This window comes from Coturnix japonica, chromosome Z (assembly GCF_001577835.2).
Source record: "Coturnix japonica isolate 7356 chromosome Z, Coturnix japonica 2.1, whole genome shotgun sequence".
NCBI lineage: Eukaryota > Metazoa > Chordata > Aves > Galliformes > Phasianidae > Coturnix > Coturnix japonica.
In genome coordinates, this window is record NC_029547.1 from 5,294,801 (window position 1) to 5,304,568 (window position 9,768).

At 49.5% G+C, this 9,768-nt stretch overlaps 1 long non-coding RNA gene across 1 annotated transcript in view; it reads right to left on the reverse strand.

The window, feature by feature from the left end:
- The window catches only part of LOC116652490, an 8,866-nt gene extending 2,843 nt beyond the window's left edge, over window positions 1-6,023 (reverse strand). The window contains exons 1-2 of the long non-coding RNA XR_004305576.1: window positions 6,011-6,023; window positions 5,442-5,444 (exon numbers count right to left, since the gene is read on the reverse strand). This is a non-coding gene — a long non-coding RNA (uncharacterized LOC116652490). The remainder of the gene's footprint in view (window positions 1-5,441; window positions 5,445-6,010) is intronic.
- Window positions 6,024-9,768: the final 3,745 nt, after the last annotated feature.

Sequence of the window (9,768 nt, forward strand, 5' to 3'; positions counted from 1 at the left end):
TGTCTAAGTGTCTCTGCTGCGGTTCATTCATAGAGCGTTCAACTAGGTACAAAGATAGTGGTGAGAGTTTGTAACACAGGTTCGCTAGTACGAACCTGTATGGTAGCGTCCCAGTGGCTTGTTAGGAGACAGAATTGCTGTAGTAAAATTTTCCTACAGTCTCAGCGGTCTTGCGTGCAAGGAGGCGGAGGATGGACTCCCCCTTTGTATTAAAGGACACCAGGGTTGTGTGAGTTTGGTGGCTACGGAAACAGCCAGAGTAGTGGGTCACCGAGGGTATTAGGGCTATGTCACTCAAAAGGGCCCACCTCCTTTTACCTTTTAGGTTAAGTACCTACCTTACACTAAAGCACGAGCATTGGGGTAGGTAAGTAGGGAGGAGCTGTGGAAAGCTATGATTATTAGTTGCCATCATGGAAACATGGAATGACTCACACAGCTAGAATGTATGTTGACGGATGGCTACTGACTTTTCAAAAGAGGACAGGACAAGACAGGAAAGGCAAGGTGTAGCCCTCTATGTTAAGAAAGAATGTGAATGTATAATAGAATTAATGATGGTGATGTTGTGGCTGGAGAGCTTGTGGGTCAGAATAAAAGCAAAAGGCTAATAGGCTGATATTATTGTGCGTCGGTTGTTCTTGCCTTACAGGCCACACCAACCAGGATGTAGGAGGTGGACAAAACACTTCATAGAACAGTAGGGTGAGGTCTCAAGGTCCACTTCCCTTCGTTCTTGTGGGGGACTAACAACTTCCCAGACCATCTGCTTGGATTTATAACACAGCAGATTAGGGAACAATCAGAAGTTCTAAAAGTGTGTGGGCGATAAAACTTCCTGACACAGCGTCGGTGAGGGAAGCAATGAAGCGAAAGCAAAAATCTGGAACTCTTGGTTTGTCAACAGAGAAGATCTTGTTGGGGATATAAAGGTGGAAAGCCATGTGGGGCACAGTGATCACGAAGATGCCATATTCTACAATTCTTGGTGAACCACCACAGAAGAGATCACCAGAACTGCCACACTGGGACTTCCAGAAGGCAGACTTTAGTCTCTTTAGGACCATGGTTCGACGAGGAGTCCCTTGGGAGGTTGTTTTGGTAGAGTGTGGGTAAGCCCTAGGAAGGCTGAGAAAAATACTTGTAAGAAAGTTATTTTAAAAGGTGCAAGGAGCTGACCATCCCAAAGTCACCCCTTGGGAGGTGGGAAGGAGCTTTAGCAGGCCCAGTTCTTTTTTTGCAAAGTATTCGTGATCCTCCAGTGTCACTTAACCAGGGAATGCATCGATCTAAAGGAAACTTGCTGGGTTGTGATTAAACTTCGTTTATCTCGGTAGCTTCTATTATTTCAGAATGGGTGTTGTAGTGCAAGCAATCTGGGGGGCATGATTATCGTCTCCGTAGCTAACGCTTGTGTGGGAAATTTTGACCTGCTTTTGGCTTGCCAGTGCTTTCCCCTGTCTTTCCACTTGGTCATGGAGCGTCTTAAATGTTATGCTTAATGTGGAAATATTTTCTTCTTTCCTAGCTTTTGTAGGTATAAAGAAGCCACAGACAAGGTGCTTGTGAACAGCGTGTTTCTAGATGCCATCTCCAAGCATTGCGAGAAAGATCGTCCGGAATAGTCAGCATGGATTTACCAAAGCAAATTGTAAACTTGCACCCAAAAACAACCCTTGTCTTTAATATTAAAAAAAGGGGGAGGCCCCCTTGTTTTCTTATGAATTTGGGGGGGGGGGCATTCACCAGCTGGGCAGATGGTGGGAAGAGCAGTGGATGTCGTCATAACCTTGGACTTCTTGAGCAATGCTTTTGATCACAGTTCATACCCACGACGATCCTGGTAATGAAAGACTGATGAAAGTGATGGGCAAACAGATGAGTGGCCGGTGAGGTGGGCTGAGAGCCAGGCTGACTGGTCAAGCTCAGAGGGTGGTCATCAGCGGTGCAGAGTGCGGCTGGAGAGCTGTGACCTGGCAGTGCTTCAACTGAGGTGGTGCGGGTCTGGTCATTAGTTCAATTTGCCTATGTACAGTAGACCTTTGATGAGGGTAGTGTCCACCTCAGTAAGTATGCCAATATGAGTTCCAAAAAAAACTGGGAGTAGTGGCGGGCACACAGAAGGCTTGTGCTTGCCATTCAGCAAGGCATGGACAAGGTTGGAGAGTGGTGGGCCATCAACAAGCAGATGAGGTTTAGCAAGAGTAATTGTTAAAGGTCTTCCATTCCCTGGAAGGAATAACTGCAAGTATCAGTTGAGGCTGGGGTTGTGACATTCTGGATGAGGAGCTCTGCAGAGTAGGGCCTGCATGTTTCCCACTGAGGTGACAGGTTGGCCCATTGAGGCAGCAGTGTGCCCTTGGCAGCCAAGAAGGCCAGTGAGATCCTGGGGTGCTTAAAGGAGCGTGGCCAGCAGGAAAAATCTCTAGTGTCCATCCAGCTCCAGTTCTGTGATTATATATTTAATCATTACTTCTTGCAGCAGTACAGTGTTTCAGAAAGAGAGAAAAAACATGGAGGCATAAAACTGGATTTCTGCGAATTTAGTTAAAGTTGTGCTGGAGAACTGCAGACTGTTTGCCACCTGCAAATGGTGTACCAAAGCCTTGCCAACAGAGAGAAATAACTTTCTCCCTTGCAGGCTGAGCTTGTCTGACATAGGTCATTGGTGGCATCAAATCTGGTATAAACAAGGACAGTTTTTAAAAGTAGCTTGCCAGTTCTTTTTTTTACAGCTGATTTATTTAGGAGCGAAACTTTTGAAGATTGCTGTTTGCTAATGGAAGATGGAGAGAGAAAAAGCAAGAGAAAGGCATGCTGTGCCATAGCCACCAACATCCCATTCTGCAGCGTGTCTCCTCCTGTTGCAAATGAGGGAGCAAGCTCAGCAAGCTTGGCTGGGGCCGTGGAAAGGGAAGCCATGCAAAAGTCTGGGCCAACCCAAACGAGTTAGTTCTGCAGGTTGGTTGTTTTCTGCTGTTTGTCTCACATCCTGTGCTCTTAGCATAGATTTGTTCATGTTCAATGCCAATCAGGAAACTTCTTCACAGCATTTTTGATTCTGCTGGTCCCAGTCTCTTTATCCCTTGCTGCTTGGCGATGGGTGTTTGAAGAATGATGATGTGTTGATGTCCCAAGCCTGGCTGGTGAGGGTAATGAGTCTGCGTATCCTGGTGGGACTCGAGAGTTGGAGCAGCCTGGTTGGATCTGGTGCACTTTTGCCTTCGTCGTTCTTAATGCTTGTTCTGGACAGGGAGGGCAGGTGGTGAACCTCATGAGCCATGGGCGTCGGGGCTGTGCAGGTGGGATTTGCAGAGAACGAGGTCCTGCAGGTCTGCATGACATCCATGGAGGCTGCACCCCATCAGTGTAAACACTGGGAATCAACAGAGGTGTGAAGGTTGAGCTGTGGGATCCAGTACCACAGGAAGGGGATGTGTGTGCTCTGTTTTGGATGCTTCTGTGTGTTTTAAGTGACTGAAATACCAGTGCTCAGTCCGCCTGAGTGTTATAGAACAAGTGTAACATCCTTTCTGATGGAGGATTGTGAAAGGAGTCAAATGGGTTTGAGAGCTGACTTGAAGCCCATGGGCATCACCCAGAAGTTGGAGATGAGGCAAGGAAAGCTGGGGTGAAAGGTCATGATGGGCAATAGAACAGAAACTTTTTTTGGTCCATATTAACTTTCTCCCTTTTTTGATTAGGAATCAGTGTGGGTTTTTTGTATAAAAAATGGACTCATTGTGAAGCCTGTGAATGAGTTCATTCACTTCTGCTGATTGGTGCTGTTCTCTACAGGGAGCTGCAGTGGAAATGGACACTTGTGGTCTTATGTGGGACCCTCTCCACATTGCTCAGATCAGCCAAGTTGTTCAAGGGCCTGCTCTGGTTGGTGCAGTCTGTCCGCCAAGGTCAGAGAGTTGGATTTTCTGGGCTTGAACGACTACTGTCCAGTTTCACGTTTGTGTTATTTCTTGATGTGTTGACCTCTTGAGCTTCCAGCCCCAAATGAGGATGGCACAAGTACTACCACAGGCGAGGAATGGTTTAGATTGGAATTGGAATGCAGAAGGCTGAAGCCAGCAGGAGCAGGGAATCCATCATCCCCCTGTACTCGGCACTGGTGAGTCCTCACCTTCACCTTGAGTTCTGTGTTCTGTTCTGGGCCCCAAGAAGGACACTGAAATCCTGGGATATGTCCAAAGAAAAACATTGAAGCTGTGAGGTGTCTAGAGCACAAGTCTTATGGGGAGCTTCTTATGGAAGTGGGATTATTTAGTCTGGAGTAGAGGAGGCTCAGGGAAGACACCTTACCATCTGTACGTTACCTGAGAGAGGTTATGGTATGGGGGTGGGGGTTGGTCTGTGCTCTCTCCCTATGTAACTAGGACAGGACTGGAGGAACGACCTCAGGTTGTATGAGGGAAGATTCAGCTTCAATGTTTAAGAAACCATTCCAAAGGGGTGCTCAGACGCTGGATGCATCTGCTGGCTGAGTGCTTTGTTGGGTGAACATCACACTGATGGAAAGCACGCAGCTGTTTTCTCTGCGACGACTAGCCACCCTTCATGGGGACTTGGTGGCTTTTTCACGTTACCCTGTGTTTTTCAAGGTTCCTACATCCAGTTCCTCATGTCTGCTTGAACAGTGCCCATCTTTAGGACGGCAGCTTCGATTTCTCCAGGCCGAGCTTGTGCCCACGGAGACTCTCCTGCTTCTTCCCTTGTGATGGGAGACGGAATGGAAGGCCCTGCAGAAGTTGGGAAGGTGATATCACTTGCAGTTCCTTCCCCACACCGTGCTAGGAAAAACAGGGAGTGGGACTGAGGGGAACATCCCCGGCGGTGGATCCTGCCCTCAGCAGTAAACTGAAATGGCTGTTCTGATATCACGTATTGTAACCTGAGTGAAAATCAGGACACTAAAGGACAGGTGCGAGAAGGCCTGGGGGAAAAAACATATGAGCCCGCAATATTTGTTAAATGGTGACAAGGTGTTCTCAGAACTGCTGCCTTACACGTGCCAGAAGGCTTCCTTTTTGACGGGGAAGAGGATTAACTAGCGTTATTTTATATGAAATCTATTTCTTTTCTGTTCATCTTTGTACTACCTCTCAAAGAACTCTTCTGTGGATTCTCAAGTAGTATTTCTTGCTAAACAGAATTCGTGTGCACCCTTGTCTTTCGTCTGCACAAAGGATCTTGTAATCATCTCTGTCTGTGTTTCTTTTAGACCCAGAGATGGAGCAGAGAGGAACACAGACTTGGGTGGATCTTCATTCAGGAGCAGGGACACGTCATACTTGGTCTTAAGGTGTCTGGCTGACAACAAAGCAGAGAGGTATAGTTTCATAGTTGTCGCATGTCCATTTTTATTTTATTTTTCATTCATGATTGCCTAGAGCGTTCCCCAACTCAAGTTGAGGCATTTGTCAGTGGACTTTCTAGAAATGACGTAGCGGTTGAATAACTGGGTTTCGTGAAAGCATCCCCTAAATGCCAAAAGAATTTGCTGAGAATTAAATCTGACACCCTCCTTTGGCAACCTCCGGTTGTCGGTCAGCTCTTCAAGCTGTGCCCTATAACACCTCCCATTGCGCTGCCACAGCAGGATCAGATATTCCAGGCCACCACTGGTTCGGGAATGTTGGTGGTGCCCATGTTGGAAGCACCGCATGTGGACCACGTAGGTTTTGCCTCCCCCCTTGTGGGGGGTCATGGTGGACCAGGCCGGTGGCCCTTGGTGGATGTCATTAAGCATTCTGGGAATTGAGGGGAGGGGGTGTTCTGGTGTTCCTTTGTGGGCGAGTTAGTTGGTTGAGTGGTTGGTTGGCTTGGATTTTCTGGTGCGTTGATTGAGTACTTTTGCCTTCACACAATCTTGCGCAAGCATCTTGGAGGTAAGCTGAGCCAGGCGTGGGATGGGATGGGTGGGCAGTGGGTGTGAGAAACTGACTGGGCTGTCGGAGCTCAGAGCACCGTTGGCTTACTCTTGACCATCAAACGTAACTCCCCTGGCACACACATTCCAAACGGGAGTATCCGTAAAAGGCCAGAATTACGAGGTACCCGTCCCATGCTTCCTCCGTCGTCGTCTTTTGCTCAACTCGTGGTGGAAAGGCATGGTAAAGTTTGCTGGGCGACAGGCATCACATGCCTGAGACTTTAGCATGTCTCTACAGCATGTGGATGGAGGGTGGGTGCTGTGTGCATTATTGCATGGCTGTCTTTAGCCACTTGGGTCACTGACCTGCTCTTTTCTCTCCCCACTTCTCCGCCCGACCGCCTTGGAGCAGCATTTGGCTCTCCAAGAACATACTGAGCAAAGTGACAAGAAACTGCTTGCAGATACCGTGTGGTGATCTCTCTGCCAGTACGTGCCAGTGTTTTGTCCCCCACACTTCGTTTTTGCATGCCTTGGGTTTCTTCCACTGCCGCCCTCTCCAGCTTCAGCCTCAGAAAGGTTGCTGTCTAATGCCCTGCTGTCGCACTGTCAGAGCACTCTGGGCAAATGCATCTGCTGCTCTGTGCCAGAGTCCCCATCTGCTGGCAGAGGGATTGCAACTTGGTGCAGTGCTGCCTGATAGGCTGGCGCGTTGGAATAGGCTGAAGCAAGGACTGGGTTTCTCAAACACCTGGCCTGTGCCGCAGGGTATGCAAGGGGAGTTGTGAAGAAGTCTCTCCATATGTGTGCTGCATGAAATAGAAAAAACAGAGTGTGTTTCTGTTCTGTTCCAGCTATGTCACACGTGCTGTGCATGGGCGCTTGCCGATGCAGTCAGATCAGCCGTGAGCCTACTTTAGTGGTGGAACGGGAAGGATACAGTATGAAGCTCTAGCTGGTCTTTGTTCCTGTGTATACATGGCCAGCAGAGGGACCGGTAGATTGTACTCCCCTGCAGGAAAGAATGGGCCAAAAAGAGAGGCCAGGCCACCTTGTCTGCACCAGCGCCATTTGTGACGAGTTCTTGTGATAGAGAGAGATTGCATCTTTGCATGGCCCTGGGCGATCCCGCCTGGCACACCAGGAAAAGGAAAGAACTGTTAGGAGACGTTGCAGCTCCTTCTGAAAGTGCTCCTGATTAAGACGGAGTGCATTTCCTGCAGCTTTCTCTGCAGTTGTGCTCTTCACCTTGAAATCGTCCTCGTTTGTCCTCATCTCCTGACAACGGCCTGTTGCTCTTTTGTGCAGGCTGATACATGAGGAGAGGCCCAGCTGGAGCGTGCGGTGTCATCTCTTAAACGTTCCAGCAATTGCGGCAGCCCATTTATTAAGAGCCACGTCGCCCAAGGCACCGGGCGGAAACTCTCCCTGGAGGTAAGCAGTTACAGGGCATTCCATTGTGTCTGTACGGGAGAGGGGCTAGAAGGTTGTGAACGCCTTCAAGAATATTCTCAGACACCTGCCGAATGTCTCGTGGGTGAAGCTTGGAAGGTTTGGGTTTCCAGCTTAGACTTGGGCCCAGTGGCTGGGTTGGTGAGGATTTGGGCCATCTCTCAATCTGGTTTTGACTGGGCAATAGATTTGAACCCTTTGATGATCAAGCAGATCCTGCCCATGTCTGGGAACCGGTCTTCTGAGCAAGCAACAGCCCAGACCGGCATGTGAAGTGGGGCAATGTGTTTCAGGACAGCACCTACTAACTGATTGCGTCGCCTGTGGTTAAACTGAGAGCTCTTCCAGGTAGCCTTTGGCAGAGAGGCCTGCTGCTTTTGAGACCGGTTTCCTACTGCACGTCTGTATTAGTGTATTGTTGTTGTAACTCCTGTTACCTCCAAGTTGAGTTTATAAGGAAAATGCAATGGGGGACATGCAATTGGTTGCAAATTGCTGTCAAGCTTTAGGATATTCTGCCGTCGGCAGAAGAAGGGCAGAGTTATTTGAGCTGTGCTTTCCTGCCAGCTGTGCTGAAGCTGGGATGACGTTTTCAATCTCTTGCAGGTAGGAGACTTGGTGTGCGTTATTGCAATGCCCCAAAGGAGCTGAGCCCCTGGTGGAGAGGCAAGCGTGGCTTTGAGGTAGGCACACGTTTTTGACTAGAGAGCACAACTTCAGTAGAGTTGGGAATCTCAGCTTGGAGCTGCTCTGCCTGCACAGGATGGCTGCTGGATGCAAACAGTTGCCCTGTGTCACTGTCAGTGGACCTTCCCTTTGGCTCTGGGCTCGGGCTAATGCTCACCTGTCTTTTTGTTCTAATTACAGGTTGGGCTTTTCCCTGGTGAGTGCATGGAACTCATCAGCGGAAAAGTTCCCGATTCCCTCCTCAATTCATTGCCAAAGCCAGGTACGTATGTTACATTTGATAATGCGGGTTAGTAAAATGGGGTCAGAATGTGGCTTTCAGGGGGTTTGTTAATGCCCAAGTTCAGCAAGCTTAGCAAGAGGACTGCATTAAGCTCCATCGGAACACGCAGAGATCTGGCCCAATCCCACTGTGTTTATTATTGGGCTTGGGGAAGTCACAGAATCCTCCTTGAATGGCTTGGGATTGGAAGGGGTCTAAAGGATCCTCAGGCTCCAAGCCCGTGCCTCAGTCTGGATCGCCAGCCTGTGCATTTAGCTGGAGATGAGAGCAGGCTGTCCGGGGCCCCTTCTGACCTGGCCTTGGGCAGTTGCAGGGATGGGGAAACAGTTCTTGCGTGTCCTTGTTGGGAATGTTCTTCCCGTTGTTACATGCTCTGTCGAATGCATTATGTTTGGCCTCGTCCAACCGAGCCAAGCCTGAAATGAACTGGTTTCTTTGTTTTGTTGTGCAGTGCCAAGGAGACGGGGCAAGCTCATCCCCTTCCTTCGCTCCCTGGTGAAGGCCCGCCCCAGGAGAGCGACGGAGCCGGAGCCGAAGAAGGAAGGGGTGTTTGGGTGTGACCTGGGGGAGCACCTTCTGCGCTCTGGCCGTGATGGTAAGGAACAGCCCATTCCTGAGATCTTCCTCTGTTGGGCATCTAAAGGTGAAAGGGAGATCATATCCAGCAATTGTTTCAGCCTGAAAATGTAGGAAGCCTTCTGGCCACAGAGAGCATCCTGCATCCTTTTCCTAGCTCTTCTGGTCATGAGATTGGATTCCTCCATTCCCGAGGGAGCTGTGATGGGACTTGCAGTGTCTGTGGCTTTGCCAGAATTTCTTTCTCCAGGCTGTTGATAGGTCGTGGCAATTCTGGAAAGCCAAGAACACATCTCTGTGCAGTTTCCTCACAGCTGTCTCTGCCAGCTTTCTCCTCTAAGGAGGAAGCAAGCGGTAGCCCGGCTGGGCTTAGAGGATGGGATGTGAGAAGGGCACGGCCTGAACCAGGACTTGAGTCAGAAGCTGAGCTAACTGCTGGCTCTTGTTCTGTAGTCCCCCAGGTCCTGCAGAGCTGCGCTCAGTTCATTGAGCAGCATGGCGTGGTGCGGGGGATATACCGCCGTTCCGGCGTCGCGTCCAAGATCCAGCAACTACGGTAAGAGTGCTGCAACTGACACAGCTGTCAGTAGGGGCACGTGCCATGCTGCGGGCGTTCAGAGGAACCCCTTCCTTTTCTTGACTGTATTTTGTGTGGCTTTGGACTTGTTTTCGTCTTTCTCAAAGCCCTCTGCCCAATTCTGTGTCCTTCTCTGCAGCCATGAATTCGATACGGAGCAGGTTCCCGAGCTCAGCGTCCGAGACATTCACAGCGTGAGCTCCCTGTGCAAGATGTATTTCAGGGAGCTCCCAAACCCTCTGCTGACCGACCAGCTGTATGACAAGTTCTCGGTAAGCTCAGGGCAATGTCTTGGAAATGACACGTACC